Raw genomic sequence first — 21663 nt, 5'->3', positions numbered from 1 at the left:
CCTAGTATTGAGCCTTGAGGTACTCCGAACTGCACTTATTCTTATTCTTATAAGAATGAGACCATTGTACCAGTCGCCCTGAGACAATTCAAATGATGCCAAACATGACCGTAAATATCACTTGCATTAATGTAGAACATTACATTCTACTATTGACCATTCTGAGTGAGTTGAGTGAAGGGAAGGATGGGTGAGGGGAAGAAAGGGGATGAAAAGGAACCGATGGATATGTGAGAGAGGCGTTTTCCCGCATTTTCTCTCAGTGGGATGTGGAGACAGATTAATACACTGTGTGTGTGTTGTCCATCTCAGGAGTTCAAAGTGTTTGAGGTTCTGTAATTCTTACACAACAATGAATAAAACACTATAAACCTATACACAACTAACCTACAGACAGATTTTGACTATATAAATATAATATATATAAATGTTAACCTATACATAAACTAAAAAATACAAACTATACAAACTATGCGAATGCTTCACATAATGCAGTACATGTGCAAAGAGAAACATCGTAAGTCAAGCAGCTGGTTGGGGAACAGTGCACGATGATTTGTAGTGCATGAGCATGTCTGGCCAAAGGAGAACTGGCCCCCCGACTGAGCCTGGTTTCTTCCAAGATTTTTTTCTCCATTCTGTCACCGATGGAGTTTTGGTTCCTTGCCGCTGTCGCCTCTGGCTTGGTTAGTTGGGGACACTTCATTTCCAGCGATATCATCGACCTGATTGCAAAGACACTATTTAAACTGAACTGAGCTGGATGATGACATCACTGAATTCAATAATGAAATGCCTTTAACTGAAAATCTTTTTTTTAATTTTTTTTTTTATTTACATTATTGACACACTATTTTCCTTTTTTGATATTGTGCAGTTGCTTTGACACAATTTACATTGTAAAAAGCGCTATATAAATAAAGGTGACTTGACTTGACTTAAACACACTAACAGTATTAACTAACAGTGACAAATGTAAACCATTTTGTGTTCTTGTGTGTAAATGATAACAACTGTGTTGTAGATGCTTAACTTCTACTTCCAGTATTTCGGAATGTGATTTATTTGACAAATGGATTTAAGCCACTGAGCATTAGGTTCAGAGAATGGAGTTTAGTGTTTTAACACTTGAGAAAAACTATAAGAATATTAGGCCTAGTTTTCAGTCATGTGACTGGCTCAAAGACCAGATGGGCAAAACATTCATAGAACTGTTGCACAAGCCTATCAATTTTCTATCTGTTACCAAGCCAAAAATCTCAATATCTCCTCTCAAAAGAAAAGAAAAGAAAAGAAAAGAAAAGAAAAGAAAAGAAAAGAAAAGAAGATATGTGAACAAAATGCAAGTTTTGGCAATTATTTTAATCACTAAAACAGCAGGATATTCAGAAACATTTAATGTGAAAAACAGTACCTTAATGTAATAAAAGAGTAAAAAATAAAATTCAGTATACACCTTGATGATGCATACTTTATATAGGAAAGGAGATGAGCCCGGAATATGAATACAATACACTAAATAGTTAAGTGTTTTCTTTGTAATGGTTTCCACATTTAATGTAAAACTTTGCATATTGCGTTTTAATTCTGGGTTCATCTGCTTTCCTGTACAAAGTATGCATCATCAATAAGGTTAATACTGAATTTGGCCTTATATTTCATACTTAATACAATCTTGTAAAAAATAACTGGCAGACAGTGGAGGAAAGTCTTTTTTTTTGCCCTGCAGGTGGGCGTTCCTATTAGGGTGTGATGTCACATGAAAACTATGAATAAGGTCTATAGAGTTTAGCAATCTGTGTGGGCTAAAATGTGGATCATTTATCATTGCTTTGGCACAAAAGGCATTCAGCAATTACTATAATTATTTCTCACAGCAAACACAACGATTGCCAATACTCTATGTACCTATAGAACAATTTGCATGTTTACTTTTAAACTTAAGTTTATACAGTAATACCATATGGAAGTATATTCCAAATCTAAAAAATTAAATACTATCAAAACAATTACATTTACCATACACAGGTGTTAGTCTTCCAGTATTATTACCATCTATGCAAAAGGGGACAATTTAGAAATAATTTTGTAATGTAAACATGGAACGTGTGTGTCACGAATCTGGTCCATGAACTTCCGTTCACTCACCACCAGAGGTCACCCGCTCACCGCATGGACTCTTGCACTACACCACTGTTGCACTTCACCATTGGACTACAATTCCCATCATCCATTGCACTGACCACACACAGCTGTCACCAATCTCACATTGCTCTGATTACACAGCTGATCACAAAAATCACACACGCTTTATAAGCCTTGGACTTCCTCTCTGTCATTGCCGAGTATTGTATAGCGTTTATCACTCTCCTAACTATAGCTACTCTACGGAGCCCACGTAGTTGTCATAGTCTTGCCTTGCCTTGTGTGTTTTCTCGTGTTTTGATTCTTGCTCGTGTTTCCTGGATTAACCCTTTGCCTTGCCGTTCAGACTCTGTTTGCACCTCCCTTGGATTATTACGCATGTACCTGGATTATTTCTCTGCCTTGCCCTGTTGGATATTGTTCGCCGATCAAGACCCATGCTTGCCCTGGGATGTTTATTAATAAAATCTTGCACTTGGATCCGCTTGCCTCACGTCTTGTTCGCCCCGTTACAGAGTGCTATTTACAGCAGTGAATTCTAAACCGTAGAAAGCCGTCAATTTTGTTTTTCAAAGAAATTTTACAGAATAAATCGTTTTAAGGTTACACGTGACCTGGTTCACTGAGAAGGGAATGATATGCTGTGTTTTGGTATTGATACTATGTGACTGGTGCCTGATGCATGTATAGACACATGTCAGTTCTTACTGGCAAAAGGTGGCCAGGTGATATAGCATGGTGCATCACCGAGGACATAAAATAGAATCTGCAGTTGACACCATCTTTTGTCTGAAGAAGCAGCGCAGGTGCACAAATATGGGAACATGATAGATTTTCTCCTCTCAGGGAACAGGGTTACGTACAGTACATTACCCTGAGACGTTCCTTTTCAAGGACCTAAATGCTGCATCATGAGGCGCTTTCACACCGCGTAGTTCTAGGAACTAGCCAGCATGGTGGTTAAAGACAGACAATTTCCCCCTTGGACCGTTTTCCTGGTTACAGCAGGAACTCTGAAGCGACCAATAGTGATGTCTTTATTCACAGCATTTACAATCATCAAGAATGGAGAATGCCACTGTTTTTGATGTTTGTTGTGGGCTTCATCCCTTACCAAAAAGTAATATACTTCAAGTTTATTTTATTAAGTATACTTAAGTAAAGTTAAAGTAAAAAAAAAAAACACACAACCACCCCCCTCCACTATGGTTTCTTTTTTCTATGTGCTATCTACTCGTTTTCTTTAAAAAACAAAAACAGAGTCACGTGACGTGCTCATGAACCTAGTCGCACTAGAGTAGAGCTCTGTATGTTTGGCCTCTTTTCGTTTTAAGTTTTATTCATTGGTGGTGCTTTACCTGATGGCATACAGTCGTAAACAGCAGGAGTTGTCTCCATCGGCTTCTCCAATTTAGAAGAAATCCAAGCCACCGACCGCGAGCGATATGATGGACATGATGGCGAACACTGTTACACACTTTGAGGACATTCTAAGAACCGAGTTGACGGCGACGGCGGCGATGAGTTCGCTTCTCACATGTCAGTTGTTCAGAAGCTATGCTCTAAACTGGATCTTCTTACAGGGGAGATGAGAGAACAAAAGAAAGTTTTCAGATCACGATAGGCGAGTAGCTGCGCTCAAGCAACAGGTTGTGGACTTACAGGATCACAATAGGTGCAGCAATCTTCCGAGAAGGACGACCCTATGGGCTTTTTGAAAAGATCTCTACAGACGTGGCTCCCGTCTCTGGCGGGCAAAGAGATTGAAGTGGAGTGAACGCATCGCGTGCACACAAGGCTCTCCTCAGATCCTGCTAAACCATGGGTTTTCATCTTTAAACTGCTGCGGTACACAGACAGGGAGCTCATTCTGCAGGTCGCCAGACTTCATGCCCTGATGAAAACTTCCGACAGAGCAACGCAGTCTTTCTTTCCAGATTTTTCTCCGGTCACCGCAAAAAGAAGTGCATTTGCGCCAATTAGGAAGGAGATGAGAGACGCTGGCATCCAGTATTTTCTCCTTTATCCTGCAATGTTGAAGGTCATTCTCAATCAAGATGAACCTAAAATGCTATACTCCCCAGAAGAAGCAAGAGTTTTTCTCAGATTCCATTCATCCACCAACTCTCAGTGAACTCCAGCTGGTCATTTGCTGTCTAATCGTAGAAGAGATGCTCTAAATGGTTAGGTGACTGTGCCTTTCACTGTTCACTTTAATGTTCACTTTAATGTTCACTTCTGAATTCATAGTTCATTGTGCATACAGCATCGCTTACTGATTATGATAATTCTTTAAATGATAAATTCTTTATCTCTCTTTTCTTTCTTTTTTAAATACTACTTAGTAATATTAGTAATACTTTACTTTACTTAGTAATACTTTACTTAGTAATACTTTTCTTTCTTTTTTAAAAACTACTTAGTAAAAAAATACTTAATATGTGACTATGGGCCAAATGTTGGTGCTACAGTAATGTGCAGGTTTTCGTTTACGCCACGGACCATATTAAGGGGTGCTGGCAGATCAAGGTTTGTTCTTGGTTTGATCTGCCATAGCTCATGGGAATGTGTTTATGTTTTTTTGAATGGTAACGGAGAGAGAGAGGGGGGGGGAGTAGGGGGTAATGGTAGACTCAACTGGTTTTATTTTCAAACTTGTTTTTTGTCTTATTATGCAGTAATTCTGTTTGATACCTATGACTGACTGACCTTAATATTCTGAGTTGTAATATTAATGGTCTAAATGGCCCTCACAATCGTACAGGTTTTCTGTATTTTTTTGTGAAGAAGAAAGATTGATATAGTGTTAGTTCAAGAATCCCATTTGAAAGAGGAGGATAAATGCAGGTGTAATAATAAGTTTTATGAAGTGGTATCTCACTCATCTTTGGATACTAAAACCAAGGGTGTCTTTATATTGGTGTGGAGGACTTTAAATATTACTATTTTAGATAAAGGTTGAGATACAGATGGTAGAATAACACATATAAAAACAATAGTGGAGAATAGGAATATTGTATTTCTCTCAGTTTATGCCCCTTGTACTCCTGACCCTACTTTTTTCTCTGTTTTGTCAGCCTATCTCTTGAAGTTTTCAGATTTTGAAATTGTATTGGGTGCAGATATGAATTCTGTTATGTCGCATATCCTAGATAGCTCTGGACCAAAGGAATCACATTCTCAAGCTTTGTGTTCTGACAAACTTCGGCAATGTGTAACCTCATCCTCCTTGGTGGACAGTTAACGGTTATTAAACCCTTTCACTTTCTTTTCTGCTACTCATAAATCCTATTCGCGAATTGACTATATTTTAATTTCTACTTCTTTATCTTCAGCTGTTCGTGATGCCGATATCTGTTCCTTACCTCTGTCAGATCATGATGGAAATTTGTGCAGATTATCTTTGATCCCTCGGCCATCTCACAGCAACAAAAAAATTGCTAGTCAACCGTTGGAATGGACAGACGAACCTGGACTGTGTATTTGTTGGACATTATCACAATGGAAATCTCTACTTCTCGTATACATGGATCTAGTGCGAAAAACTGTAAATTCATGGCATTCAGCTTTTAATGTTGTGTCTTCTTTTCTAAAATCTTTGTAAAAATTATTTTATTATTTGTTTATCTATTAATATTAATTAATATATTTTTATTATTATTATTTATTTTATTTTATTTATTTATTTTATAATTTTTTTAAAGTCTACCAGGGGGTGGGTTCTAAATTTGTACAGCTGCTTTTTGTTTTGTACTACTGTCCCACAGAATAAAATTCAATAAACAGTTGTTAACAAAAAACAAAACAAAAAAACTTTCTACGTGTACAGCGTTAGGCAAACCAAGACGTAATAGCTCTTGCATGTTGTTGCTCTATTGTTGGTTTTGATTGCTTCTAATGTCCTCATTTGTAAGTCGCTTTGGAGAAAAGTGTCTGCTAAATGACTAAATGTAAATGAAAGTATATTGAAGGAGTGGATGGCAGATCTACAATGGCCTTCATAATAATATTAATTATAATATTTCTTGAATAATTATTAATCAGAGTTACATTTATGCAATAAGTTGATTATGGTTTTAGTCTGCCTTTCTACTCTCTAAGAAGTTGCTCTCATTGTGTGTGTAACCATGCTCGATAAGGTTTAGGGCTGAGACAACCTTGAAGTAAGATAAGTGTTTCTCTGCGTATTTTGTGTGTTAGTATCTGTCTGTACAGGGAGAAGCTCAGACAGTTCAGGACAAAGGTTTCCGCTGTCGATGTCCAGCATATCAGATATATGTCTTTGGAGAGACATATTGCGTCGGACCTCTGATCACTTGTCACTAAAATGGTCATCAGAAGATATGCTTCAAGCTTGTGTTCATATGTGGAAACTGTCTAAGTTTATCTAGGTTTTAGAACCAATCAGAATTTTGATGACTTATGCATTGTCGCAATTAGCAACCTCTGTTAGGGTATAATTGCTGGTGTTTTTGAATTGTAAAGCAGGTCGGCCTACGAACTGCGTGCGAGTGTTGAAGCTGACTTCTGCGGATGAAACTGCAAACTATTTATTCAGTGAATTTCTTTAATTAATCGCAATCTGACTCCTGGTCTTTGTTCATCAGACCTGGTCCATGGGTTTTAACTGTTATTCCCCAACAATATTTTTAAGTATACTTTATGTGGTAAGTATACAAATATCAGTGTACTAGTAGTATACTTGTAAATGTACTATTTCAATACTCCTTGGGACTAAATTGGCCCACTTTCTAGTATATAAAAGTATACTTTTAAGTATGCTTTAAGTATAACAGTAGTAAACTTTGAGTACACAACTAGTTTACATCAACATTTTTAGCTTGGACTGCAACTATACTAAAGGTGAACTTATAGGTATACTGACAGTTTACTAATTAAATACTTGTAGTAGAATTTTTAGTACTCTTTGAAGTATAGTCTCAGTAAACTACTAGCTTAGTAGTTTTATACTGAAAGTATACTCGTAAGTTTTTAATTTTTTTAAAGTGAATTTTACATCACACTTTAAGTATACTACTATGTCCCTATTTAGGTATTAATTTGTATATATTTTGTTATAAGAATTTCTGAACATACAAAACATAAAAAGAGAGAAGAGAGTATCTGCTTGTAAACAAAATATTTTTATTCTATCTTCATGCATTCTTTTTTTAAACACTTAAAAACACTTGAATGTGGGTAAGTTTCATAAATAAAAAAATAAAGAAATAAACGCCATTTTGAACAAAAAGCTTAAAAAAGAATATAAATTGGATTCAGAATGGAATGGAGTCAATCAACACCCCAAAGCTTGACAGTCATTATTACCTCTTCATTGGGCCCCCATGATCCTTTGCGCTGATTCTTTCCATGATGACGGCGCCTCCGTGTGGGTACGGGATGATGATGCAGAAGGGCACTTCAAGAAACGGTTGTTTGGTCCCCTACACCCTTCAACCCTTTGAAGCTCTCACTCCGGAGGGTAAACCCTTTGAAGGGATTAGGGCATAGGGATGAGCCCTTCCGAATGGAACGCAGTGTTCATGTGGAAGCATCTGTTGTTTCGGTTTCTTCTTCACTTGTGTTTTTTTTGGAAATTCTGTACAGAAGGTGTGTACTAGCACTCCCTCCCATATAACAATGAAAACACTGATTATAGGAGCACAAGTATAGCTCAAATATATTTAGACTTTTTCTAAGTATAAGTCAAGCATACTTATGTCATTTTAAGTATATTTCTGAGTACATAAAAAGCCAATTTCTGAGAAGTACATTAAAAGTAGACTAAAAGTATACTTTCTTAATTTTAGTTTAAAAGAAGTATTATAATAATAGCACTTGAATAAACTTCTTTTTCGTCAGGGGTGATAATGGGATGGAATGTAAACGCACAATTTACACCATTAAACAACCTGACTAAATCTCCTATGACAAGAGCGTTATCATCGAGGCTGAGAAAAGAACACAATGTTGCAGACAACAGATAAATGTCGTTATCCCTATTTCCATGTTCATGGAGTAAATATGTTTACAAGGCTTTTTAAAAATGCTGGTTAGCCAGTGTTTCGTATGCATTTGGCCAATCACCATACACCATGTCACTGATAGTTCATGTAGAACAGTTTTAGACCCTACTCTGAAGTAGGAGCTAATTTAGTTCCCCCAAACGGAGTTCCTAGAACTAAATACGTTCCTAGTTCCTGCGAAGCAAACACAGCAAAAAACGGGAACTTCCGCCAATAGTTCTGACCCTGTGGGATTGTATACTCATGCTACCATACTGAAAGGACGTCTGCCCTAAAAGCTGTGCATTAAACGAACCTGTGGGCTAAAAATAGATCAAACCGACAGGACCTGAGAGCCTAGGGCTGGATTCACATTCACAGACACTCCTATAGAGTGGATCCTTACACCAAGAGGTGAAGCTTATACCGTGTGCCATAAGCAAGAAAAATCGGACCAGAAACCCAACGTGACAAAAAGTCTGCTTTTTAGCAGCAGAACCTTGGTTGCTTGGAGCCCTGAAACAGCTCGCTGGCAGAGAACAACAAAGCTTTTTATGAAATATTTATGATTGGAGACGGGGCAGAAACCCCACCTGTTGATGATGTTGTGGTGCTACACTCTCACCCTTGACATGGCTCATTCTTAATATCCTAGGCTCCTTGGTGTCAGGATTTTCTTTTCTTCACCATCCGGGGCCAGAATGACAGACCTCAAATCAACCCTTGTGCCTGGTGACCGAGATTGTGTAAGGCATCCACAGCCGCAGGCTTTACGAGGGACATGGGCTGCCACACTGACCTTTTCTTCTTCCCTCCTACAGCTAGAGCCTGGCTGGGGTTGGCTGGTAGACACCACTCGTTTCTGAACCTGGTCAGGGATGAACTGCTGGAATGGCGCCAATTGTTTTTCAGCTGCCTGAAACCTACTGACAACAGTTGTAATTGTGTCACAGAACAGGCCAGATGACTGTATTGGGATGTCCAGCATGAAGGCTTTTTTCCTTTTCCTACCACTCATACAGTAGCCTTTGCGGGGGCAGTGGGGCTAAAGAGGCATTGATCTTCTGCTGAGGCAGTCTGTAGTCACACTATGATGTCAATACTGAGACGAAACGTGTAATTAATCATTTTAGCAGCTCGGTTTCAATAAAAGCTGTTTTTGGGCTGATGAGAATTTTTGTTTTTTTAATAATACAACAACTTGTCAAAAGATCAAGGAAAATTTGACTGGGTTAATGGTATAATTCATGCATTCCAAACTAGGCACAAAACATGAATAAATAATAAGAATAAATTAACAGAACGATCATCAGTATTTTCTGAAATTCTTTTATAGTTAATTTAAGGAGAGACAACAAAACAGTGAACTTTTCAAAGTTTCAGTAAACATGTCTTGAGATCACCACCTTGATTGAGACCAAGAATGTATAAGTTGATCCTGATGTAATTTAGGAATAACAAAAGTACTGGTCTGTATGCTAATGAAGCTCATGAAGCACTGTCTGAGATGAATCTCATGCTAGAATTAATAAAAACTTGGTGTATTTGTGAAAGTTCACGAGAGAATGAGAGATGTCTGATTTGTGATTAAATGATTCTTTTGAATGAGATCATTTTAATGAATGAGTTGATCAGTTCACTAGAAAAGGTTTGAATGATTCATTCACAAATCAGGCTGACCCAGTTTCAGTTTAATTCACATATTCAATGGCAACTCACTGGTATCTCAAATTCTAATTGTTAGTAGGCCTAATCTTGAATTAGAAAGCTCTAATACCGTAGCTCAGTAATACTGGGTATTTAAAGCTAATTTGGCTTGCCATATAGGCTATTTCCGCATTCTCCGTGTCCGGAGTGTTTTTAATGGCTCTGATAATTTTGACTTAAATCCAATTTATAGATATCTTGAATCAGATTTCTTTATAGTTCAAGAATAATTGCAGACGTCTCTAAATATCATTGACTAGTCAAATCATAATTACGATTCGTCAAAATACAATTGTAACTATATAAAATATTTATGAATAGTCAGACCACAGATTTACATAATTTAGCCTGCCATAAGTACAGTATCTCCCAATAATATATCTACCACCTCTGACATGAGAAAAACAATTTTGACATTGAAATTATAGTGTGATGTCATTCAAACTGGCTGAACTAGATATTGGAAATCATTGTGAAATTGAATCTTGCAAACAAAAAGGTACGTTCTTTAAAGTTTCCCGTTGAAAATAGAGTAATTTCTAGTAGAAATCAAAATGTAGTGTCTGTTTCCATAGTCTTCATTTCTTCAAATAGCCTTTGTAAACATGAGCTGTAACATCAGTGTCAGAAGGAATATCATTTGAATTATTTTAATAATTCTCATGTTTCAATGTAGACTTTCTACCATTCGTGAATGCAGCGGCTGTTCAGTAGTTTTGGTAAGATTCTCTGCCGTTGGCTTTGAAGACACCTTACAATTATAAGGTAAACTTTTAATCTCAGATCTTTAATATAATCAATTCAATTAAATGGTGCAGATCTGATTAATAACAAAGACAGGAAAATGACTGATTATGGTGGTCCTGTCATGTGTTTTTTTGTTTGTTTTTTTTGTTATAATGGCATATTTGGAGTGCCATAATAACACTATGGTATTCAGTACTATAATATTTATTAAATGCCACTCTAGTACCTTGCAGTGGCAACTCCACAGTATATTTTTGTGAGGAGACACATGTGTTTTTATATAGTACATTCACAAATTGTGTAGGAAAATTAGTCTTGAATAAGGCATTCGATTTGAGGTTTTCTACACTTCATTTCATTCATTGCAATCATTATTTTTTCTCATGTAACATTAAATCTCCTCTACTGGCTAAAGTTTGGAACATAGAAGCCAGGACTCCCACTCTTGTCCAGAGGTGAGTGAGAAACGGGTTTGCTAAAGACAAAAAAGTCAAATGAATAATTAGTGCAATATACAGTCTTAAAACAATAACATATGCAAATATGTACACATACTGTCACGTTCCCTCTCGGGATACAAGGAGGTGCGGAGACGTGGAAGTTCCAAACAAGGTTCTTTATTGGAATCCAGCAGACAGACAGGGCGCATGGGGCGAGACGAACATCAATGACATTTGACCGGACACAGGGGCTAGGAAACACAGGGCTTATAAACACAGGGAAATCAACGAGGAAGAACAGAAACAGGTGAGGGCTAATCAAACGCAGGGCTGGGGACACATGAACTACTAATTAAACTAATCAACAGGAACGAGGATGGCCAAATAGAGACACGAGAGGAGGGGAAACACAAGACAAGGACTGACACATACACAGATTATATAAATATAAATGCACAATGTGTATAAATGTGTGTGTGTTTATTTGACTAATTATCACCTCTAACAATAACCTCTAACAATCACCAGCAGGGTGGATTACTGTAATGGTCTCCTCACCGGCCTTCCCAAGAAGACCATTAGACAGCTGCAGCTCATCCAGAACGCTGCTGCCAGGATTCTGACTAGAACCAGAAAATCTGAGCATATCACACCAGTCCTCAGGTCCTTACACTAGCTTCCAGTTACATTTAGGATTGATTTTAAAGTACTTTTACTCGTTTATAAGTCACTCAATGGCCTAGGACCTAAATATATTGCTGATATGCTCACTGAATATAAACCGAACAGACCACTCAGATCATTAGGATCGAGTCAGTTAGAAATACCAAGGGTTCACACAAAACAAGGGGAGTCTGCTTTTAGCTATTATGCGGCCCGCAGTTGGAACCAGCTTCCAGAAGAGATCAGATGTGCTAAAACATTAGCCACATTTAAATCAAGACTCAAAACTCATCTGTTTAACTGTGCATTTGTTGAATGAGCACTGTGCTATATGTCCGAACTGACTGCAATAATTTTTATGTACAATCATTTTCTTTAAATTTATTTTCTTTTTATTATTTTTATTTCCATGTTTTTATTGATTTTAATGTCTATTTCACTTTCTTTTATGTAAAGCACTTTGAATTACCACTGTGTATGAAATGTGCTATATAAATAAACTTGCCTTGCCTTGCCTAATTCCTGGGGGTTGAATGGCTATTAAAGATTATTTTCTTAATTCTTTCAGGTGCTGGTGAAGAAAGAAATTGGGTCTGGGGGAAGCACATCATATCCATGTAGCTTTGATGATTGAAAATGGAAAGAGCTGCTGCCTGTCATCTGCTCACACTGTGAAAAACACTTCAGTCTCACGTATAAAACCTTTAACAATCATAATTTAATAGTCCTGCATTTCATACTTTACATTTCTAACACTACTTAAGTGTCACCCTAATGGGCAGAGAGACTATAGTGGAAAACCAATAGATAAAACCTCATTAAAATTATGTTTTGAGCATAGTCACAGCTGGTGTACTAGGATTGTGTCCTCATCTGTTTTCCTCTGGTTTCAGACATCGGCATTAGGATGACCATAAGTGTGAGAAACTGGAGACTCCAAAGCCTTGCATGGCTGCAACACAGGAGCTGGGGCAGAAAATAGTGGGTCAGTTTTTTAGCAGTACACTGCAAAGTGATTTGTCTTGGATTTAAGTTATTTGCATTTCTGTCTCCTGCTGTTTGGTGTACATACAATTTTTGTCAACTAGAGGGCAGTAGCGTCTAATTTTGAAGAGAGTGTGATACCAAATAATTCTTAGAAAGCCAAAGAATAATCTCCACAATACTTCCAACAGAGTCAAAGAAGAATGCACCACCAAGTAAAGGGAGAAAAGGAGCAAAATACGCTGCAAAAGTTGCTCTGATGAAGCTTAAAATGCACGCGTGTCAGGAGATAAAGGCCTGCCACAGGTATCAGTGCCAATCTTATATTACAAAAAGTACCTTCCTTTGCATTCATTTATGACAAATATTGCATCAGAAATTCCTCCTCTGCAGGCAGAACGGATGTATTTCCAGGTGTTTCTGCCAAAAGAAGCTAAAAACCCTAGTTTGCCCAAGTTCTTCTGCTCTAAGTGGAGTGTTGGCAAAGTAGTGGACTTTGCTGCATCTCAGGCCAGTCTGAAAAACAACAACAATGTGCTCACAACTAAGGTCAGCTATACAGCACAACATAAAACTTTGTTCTATAGGACAGTGCCCTCTTCCCGTCTCTGTACATTTTGCATGCCTCCTTTGTCTGATGCACCCATTTCAAGTCTCGAATCAGGTGTTTAATTAAGAGACATGCAAGATGTGCATGGTTGGAGGGCTCCAGGAATGTCGTTGGGGGCCACTATTTTAGGATTATGACTATGTAACAAATTGATTCCTTTATTATTTGGTGAAAACAATTCACATTAACACGCCACTATGCTCTGCACAGAAACTGCGATTGTGTCACCCTGAGACGGGTGAAGCCTTTAAGATGGACGCTAGCCTCCAATCACTGCTCTCCAATACAGACTGTCCCCAACGTCATTCTGGAGTATCTGGATAATGAGAGCTCTGGACTGGATGATGTGACAGCCAATATATCTTCCTCCTAAAGAAAATCCCACAACCATTCAGCAGAGGTTTATAGTAAAATAGTTTGAGGAAAGTAGGAAACAAGGTTACTTTATGTAAGGAAAATCTATTTTCATTTTACTTGAAATCTTAAATTCTAATAATGAATTTGGCTTCCACATTTAAGTCATGAGAGAAATGGTACATTGCTGTCAGGCAGAAATGATGTACTTATGTATTCTTCTCTCACCATTTGAAGCCATTAAGCAGGATTTGACGCATTGATGCGTCTCATAATTGTCTCAAATGTCTGAAGGCAGTCAAAGACAGATGTTTTCCTTTGTGAATTTTCTTTGTGGAAAAGGTTTTTCACATACTGAAATACTATATATATATTGCATTCTACAATATAATGCATTCTGAAAGTTAATGTGTGAATTAAATATAATGAATTAAACATGATGATAAAGATCTGTTTAATCTACTTCGACCGAGCAACAGAACATCAGAAATTTGCATCAGATAATTTGACATTTTCCATTATCTCTGTACTACATAAATCATTTGATAACATCACAAATGCAACTTTCCAAGTTATATTTTTATTATATTAGATACATAATTTTAAAGTTTAGAATATATTGTTTTAGTAGTTATATTGTTTTTAGTCACATAAAGTGAATATTTAGAACATGTTTTTCTACAGAGTCTCACATACTTGTGATAAAACTAGATGTGATAAAACTTTTATATTTTCTGTTTCACTTATTCATAAGTAAAAATAGGAATCTCACCTTTTTTCAGACCTTTTCTTGCTCTTGATTGGCTGTTGAAGGTCATTTTACTGAAGGTTTACTAATAATCTGTTGTAGCATTTGGACCAATCAGACACACATTTATTCATTATATTTAATGAATAATCCAGCAAACCCTCTCATTCAACAAACAATCTGTGAGGGTCTATGGACTCTTTCCCCCGAAAGAGCACCCTAAAGGGCTCGGTTACCAGGGCAACTATCTGATAAGACAGTTATTATTGCTCAAAAGTATGTGAGATGTGACGTGCCTTAAGAACGGACCCTTCTGAAACCCACGCAATGCCCATACAAACAAACTTTCCTCCCTGTCACTTATAGACAAACCTTTCTACAGATAAACATGCATCCCAGGACATTGTGTGTATGATTTTAACTATCTTGTATAGTGTCTCTTGCATTGTATTTTGTTTTATGCATGCTTTATTGAGGGAAGTACTAGTTAATGTAACCCCACCTATATCGTGTCTTCTACCAAATTAATGCTCATTTGATGACACACACTTTGGTGTACACCACCTTCTCATAGAATGCCAGGTGTGTGTGTGTGTAATTTAATCAAAGTATATACTGCCAGAGCCTTTCGAACCATGCTCTCAGACAAAGGGTCATAAAACCCCCGAATATTTCCAGCCTCCCGCATGGAAATTCAGCCTTTCTCATTGGTCAAGCCCATCCTGAAAGGTGTGACTCTTCCCTGACTTTAAAGGGCTCACGCACAGGTCCACCTTTCTCTTCTGCTAAATCTTCCGATTGCTCCCCGTATGGTTGGATTAATGGAGTGCCTGAGCCGGTGCGGGCGTGCCCGGAAGGCCACAACATAGAGCCATGTGCGGTCTCCCCAGCCTGGGGAGATGGCTCTTGACTACAAAGAGTCAGACTAATACCACTGGAGTTAATCTTCACTCAACCCTGGAATTCACCATCATGGAAATGCACTCGTGCAGACATTTCTCTCTCCCCGCTCCCGGCAGTCTCTGCATCTTCATCTATGGTTTGCTGCCTGCAGTTCCACTGTGGCCCACAGGGGCAATTTAACGATTTCGATCTTGTTACATGCTCTGAGTAGTACTGTACCTTAAAAAAGGGTATTTCTTTTACCTTGGAAATTAACATTTCTTTGAATTCATAAATAATCAATACGGAGCGTTCACTAGACGACCTGGTCAATTGATTGTACTGTAAATTCGGCATTCAAGCTAATTCTATTAACTTATCCAAATATTATAATGAATTATAAAGAGTTATGATTAATTAATTATATTCCCCCTTAAGCTAATTTGCAACACTGTAAATAAAGAGGCATAGTGACAAAAGAAACAAACTCAAATACATACACACGACTAATCTATAACCTGTAGTGAGTCTGCACTTTATTAATAATAAAAAAACAAAAAAACACTGAAGTCACAAATGTCTAATATTGATTGCCTTATTTTTGTGCAATATCAAGGAAAAGGGCAATACTGGCCACTAAAGGAACTGCTGAAGGTCTCTGGTTTGAAAAGGCGAGAAAGAAATAAAGACAGAGATGATGAACATGGGTGGTGCTGAGGAAAAGAACACAGATGCTGCTTTTTTACAGCTGGTTTAAGAGAAGCTTTTACAATATGACTATTATTATTATTATGCAAAAGTATGTCTCTTGTGGAAGGCTTGTCAACAGCATTAAATGGAAAGTACATTACAATGTAACTTTTGCAGGTGACGAACCTGTCCCTTGACTTTTCAGTCATGAAAAAAGTAGCATCTATTTTTCTATTATCAATTTATGAAATGTGAAGAATTTAAGTTCAAGTGATTTTATTTAAGAGTAAAATTATGGGGCTGGTTACACAGGCCAAGCAATTGGCATGCAACTTACTTAATATGTCATACATCTACTTGTTCAATGACTATTAATATTGCGCAAATCCTACTGCTGTCTCCACAGTAATCAAGAATGAGTCAGAATAAATGTAGCTGCCTTACTTATGAAAGATTGTGTAAGTTAAAAGTTGAAAGTTGTAAAAAAAAGAATCTGGTTTGTTCCTAAAATGCATTGCTGAACTGCATAATGATGCTGTCCTTTGCAATAATTGTCTCTGAAAGTCATGTCTGCTCACACATACATACACACCCACACTGGTTAGATGTACGTAATTACTCATTGAACAGTTTGTGAGGATGGCAGCTAGTGTGGACTTTAGCACAGAGTTGATCAATGCTTGTATCAACCCACTCTCTGTGTAGGCTAAGATTTATACTGCAAACATCCCCAAAACAGCACGGGGTGAATGGGGAATGATTGAAGCTGCTGTCTCTTTGTGGTGAAACCTCTTAATAAATCTGTCAAACACGCAGTCTCAATGAAATCCACACAATTACGTAAAAAAAAGTTAATACACTCGATTTATTTAGTTTAGGAATAAGATTAGATGTAAATAATCTAATAGAGAGGGTTTGTTTAGGGATTGACATGTTCCATAACCTAAAATTAAAATTGTGTTAAGATAAATCCTTGCCTGTTCTGGATATTAAAAAATGTCACTTATGATTGTAACGTGTTAAACTAAATTCACATACAAGCATAGAATTACAAAACTGATAGATAATAGCACATAATGTCCTAGGAGAAAATTACCAGTAACTTTTCTGGGGGATTTTTTTATAGTTTTTTTTTCTTATAGTGCATTGATTCTTTAAATTCTTCCAAATGCTAGTGGAATAAGAATGTTGTATACATGTACTAAAGTTCATTAAATGGGTCATCAGGGGGCCATGCCAAAAAAAATTATTTGACTTGTTTCTGCCAATGATCTGATGATGGTGTGACATACAAATAATTAGAAGATTCAAGGTGTTTGCCGATGTTAATAGATAATTATATTGACACCAACATAAGTGCCTCATGGCTGCTCAAACTTGATTGGCTGTTTTAGGATGTTAGTACCAAAGAGAATGCACACCACTTTTTTTTGTTATACACAACACCATACAGTATTTTTGCTCAAATTTGAAACAAAATTTGTTGTGTGCAAACATGAACAAAATATAATAAAAAATATAACAAAGTACAACATTATATACATGCATTAGTCATAATAAGGAACATGGTTGGCAGCTGTAAATCTCAATCTCGGTTACATGCAATTTGCAATGTTACATTAACTACAGTACAATCATCTATGAATACCACCCCCCAAACCTATTTCACAAGCTTTTATAGTTTTAGCACAATCAGATAAAACTTTCTTTGATTTGACCATAGCTGCAAAGCATGCTGGGTAACAAGCTGGGTGTCACAATGCTGAATAAAATCAGGGGAAACACACACACACACACACACACCAGCATCTTCAATGCTTGAGCTCGTAATGACAGATTATTGGAACAATGGCAAAAGCCTGTACATCTTATTATCTCATCTCTTGCATCTCATTGAATGGATACTCTAGAAGAGAGTTTTTATTTTGTAGTGCTTCTGTTTGGAATGGGGACATCTCATATTTGTAATATCATTATGGAAATAAATGCTTATTTGCTGCATGCGTGATGGTGGGGCTGTTCTATCCTCCTCATTATCAGACCTGCACCTGATGCTCACTGTTAGCTGCTCCTGGAACATAGAGCAGAACCACATATACTCATTACTAACAAATATTGTATTTTATTTAAATTTTATAGTTGTAACACCAGTGACAATAATCACAAATTGTGAAAAACATACATGCACAAACATCACTTGAGACACTGCTCCAAACGCCACTCTTAACCAAGAAGAAAATAAAAGGCAGACTTAAATATGATAATATTAGTTTGGATAGACCTGCGGAGTTCTGAAAGGATGAAATCAGCAGCATTTCCGGTGTAAAAAAGGCAAGTCTTATGAGCAGAAGAACACCATCATTATGATCGAACATGGAACAGTCTTGTTATGAAGGTGCAGAGACTGAAGCTGATGATCAATGGACTTTTCAGCAGGGCAACTATCCCAAAGTATCCACCTTTTTAAATTATAGGAGTTACTTCCAGTTTGGGGATGTTCCAGTCAAAATTACTAAAACAAATAATTTCAAATCATAAGATTACTCTACAAATAATACTTACTGTATCATTCTTTGACTGAATGAGCTGTAAAGTTTCCTTCATGTTCTATTTTTAAACAGGAGGATAACCTACTGTTTGGTATTTTACTGTGACATGGCATAACAAGAATATCTATGACAATGTATGGTACATTATATAGACTTATATTACTACACTGTTATATTGATGTACAAACCCGATTCCCAAAAAGTTGGGACACTGTACAAATTCCGAATAAAAAAGGAATGCAATAATTTACAAATCTCATAAACTTATATTTTATTCACAATAGAATATAGATAACATATCAAATGTTGAAAGTGAGACATTTTGAAATGTCATGCCAAATATTGGCTCATTTTGGATTTCATGAGAGCTACACATTCCAAAAAAGTTGGGACAGGTAGCAATAAGAGGCCGGAAAAGTTAAATGTACATATAAGGAACAGCTGGAGGACCAATTTGCAACTTATTAGGTCAATTGGCAACATGATTGGGTATAAAAAGAGCCTCTCAGAGTGGCAGTGTCTCTCAGAAGTCAAGATGGCAAGAGGATCACCAATTCCCCCAATGCTGCGGCGAAAAATAGTGGAGCAATATCAGAAAGGAGTTTCTCAGAGAAAAAATTGCAAAGAGTTTGAAGTTATCATCATCTACAGTGCATAATATCATCCAAAGATTCAGAGAATCTGGAACAATCTCTGTGCGTAAGGGTCAAGGCCGGAAAACCATACTGGATGCCCGTGATCTTCGGGCCCTTAGACGGCACTGCATCACATACAGGAATGCTACTGTAATGGAAATCACAACATGGGCTCAGGAATACTTCCAGAAAACATTGTCGGTGAACACAATCCACCGTGCCATTCGCCGTTGCCGGCTAAAACTCTATAGGTCAAAAAAGAAGCCATATCTAAACATGATCCAGACGCGCAGGGGTTTTCTCTGGGCCAAGGCTTATTTGGGGAAGTCGTGGCCTAATGGTTAAGAGAGTCGGACTCGTAATTCAAAGGCTGCGGGTTCGAGTCTTGGGCCGGCAGGGATTGTAGGAGGGGGGAGTGAATGTCCAGCGCTCTCTCCACCCTCAATACCACGACTGGGCGCCGCAGCATAAATGGCTGCCCACTGCTCCGGGTGTGTGTTCACGGTGTGTGTGTGTTCACTGCTGTGTGTGTGCACGTTGGATGGGTTAAATGCAGAGCACGGATTCCGAGTATGGGTCACCATACTTGGCAGTATGTCACTTCACTTCACTTCACAATTTAAAATGGACTGTGGCAAAGTGGAAAACTGTTCTGTGGTCAGACGAATCAAAATTTGAAGTTCTTTTTGGAAAATTGGGACGCCATGTCATCCGGACTAAAGAGGACAAGGACAACCCAAGTTGTTATCAGCGCTCAGTTCAGAAGCCTGCATCTCTGATGGTATGGGGTTGCATGAGTGCGTGTGGCATGGGCAGCTTACACATCTAGAAAGGCACCATCAATGCTGAAAGGTATATCCAAGTTCTAGAACAACATATGCTCCCATCCAGACGTTGTCTCTTTCAGGGAAGACCTTGCATTTTCCAACATGACAATGCCAGACCACATACTGCATCAATTACAACATCATGGCTGCGTAGAAGGAGGATCCGGGTACTGAAATGGCCAGCCTGCAGTCCAGATCTTTCACCCATAGAAAACATTTGGCGCATCATAAAGAGGAAGATGCGATAAAGAAGACCTAAGACAGTTGAGCAACTAGAAGCCTGTATTAGACAAGAATGTGACAACATTCCTATTCCTAAACTTGAGCAACATGTCTCCTCAGTCCCCAGACGTTTGCAGACTGTTATAAAAAGAAGAGGGGATGCCACACAGTGGTAAATATGGCCTTGTCCCAACTTTTTTGAGATGTGTTGATGCCATGAAATTTTAAATAAACTTATTTTTCCCTTAAAATGATACATTTTCTCAGTTTAAACATTTGATATGTCATCTATGTTGTATTCTGAATAAAATATTGAAATTTGAAACTTCCACATCATTGCATTCTATTTTTATTCACAATTTGTACAGTGTCCCAACTTTTTTGGAATCGGGTTTGTATGATCATGGTATTGAAAGTAATTTGTCAAAGCTTTTACACTTTTTAAATGTCATTTTTAATGATTGATGGTATGGCGAGTAGAATAATGTCACCCCATTGCACCCAGTCTTTAAAAATGCTTATTATTGCATTTATAGAGAAAAACTTTCACTGATTGTTTACAATGTAATGAAAGTTACTCCCATAATTTGTTCGAAACCATTTTTTTTTTTTTTTTTTGAGAATCACTCAAACGTATATTAATAAACTTTGATTGGTTTAACCTACTAATGCTTTGATGCTTTGGTTGAATTGTTGAAATGGAAACAACCAAAGTTCAACTGTTTAAATGAATAGTTTACTTATAAATGTATTTTCTTGGCCTCTGCTGTAGCTCTCAAATTCAAATTCTCAGTGAACCTGGGACTTGATGTGGTGTTTCTTAAAGAAGTTAATGTGTGTGTGTCAGAGATCCACTGATAAAGTGCGTCAGGGTATGTCTGATTCACAAATGGACGAGCTCTCTCTCATCACTCTTTCACCGTGATGGGTCCAAATCAGTGGATCAAAGGAGTGAAGATGCTGATGGGGGATGAGAGGAGGGGGAGAGGACGAAGTGGGAGGTGTGTGTTTAAGGAGGGATGTCCTGCAAGATTGACGTGATCTAATCCATTTTGTGACAGACTCCTTACGATATATAAGCACAGCATCTTAACATTCCTGAATTACTTGGACTGAAGTAGAGACTCTGACCCAAGAAACACCTGTTACCGAAGAGCATACATCCAAAGACACACGTAAGTCAAAAAACTCTTTCTGATTTATTCCGTAGAGATAGATATTAAATACATTTTTGGTGATTTCTAAAGTGAATTTTTCAGCAGCAAATGTTCAATCAAGTAAGTATGTTTGAAAATAATTTATTTTTGATTCATTTTTGTGAGGAACGTTCTGATTATGTGCAGTTTCTACTGGTGTAATAGTTGAGTTGCATTTTTTTATTTTTTATTATTTGAATTTATTTATTTGGATTTACCATCAAGTACATTTTAAGAGTCAAATCATGTAGAAATTGTA

At 37.4% G+C, this 21663-nt stretch overlaps 1 pseudogene across 1 annotated transcript; it reads left to right on the top strand.

Moving 5' to 3' along the window:
* Window positions 1-8851: 8851 nt before the first annotated feature.
* On the top strand, window positions 8852-13674 carry LOC306863271 (AN1-type zinc finger protein 1-like; annotated as a pseudogene). Its single transcript has 8 exons — window positions 8852-8995; window positions 9104-9171; window positions 11020-11059; window positions 12276-12400; window positions 12601-12692; window positions 12883-12997; window positions 13085-13240; window positions 13512-13674. The product of its transcript is annotated as an AN1-type zinc finger protein 1-like (transcript).
* The last annotated feature ends 7989 nt before the right edge of the window (window positions 13675-21663 follow it).

The sequence above is a fragment of the Barbus barbus genome, assembly GCF_936440315.1.
Source record: "Barbus barbus genome assembly, chromosome: 44".
Lineage (NCBI taxonomy): Eukaryota > Metazoa > Chordata > Actinopteri > Cypriniformes > Cyprinidae > Barbus > Barbus barbus.
This window is presented reverse-complemented; position numbering and strand designations above follow the sequence as displayed.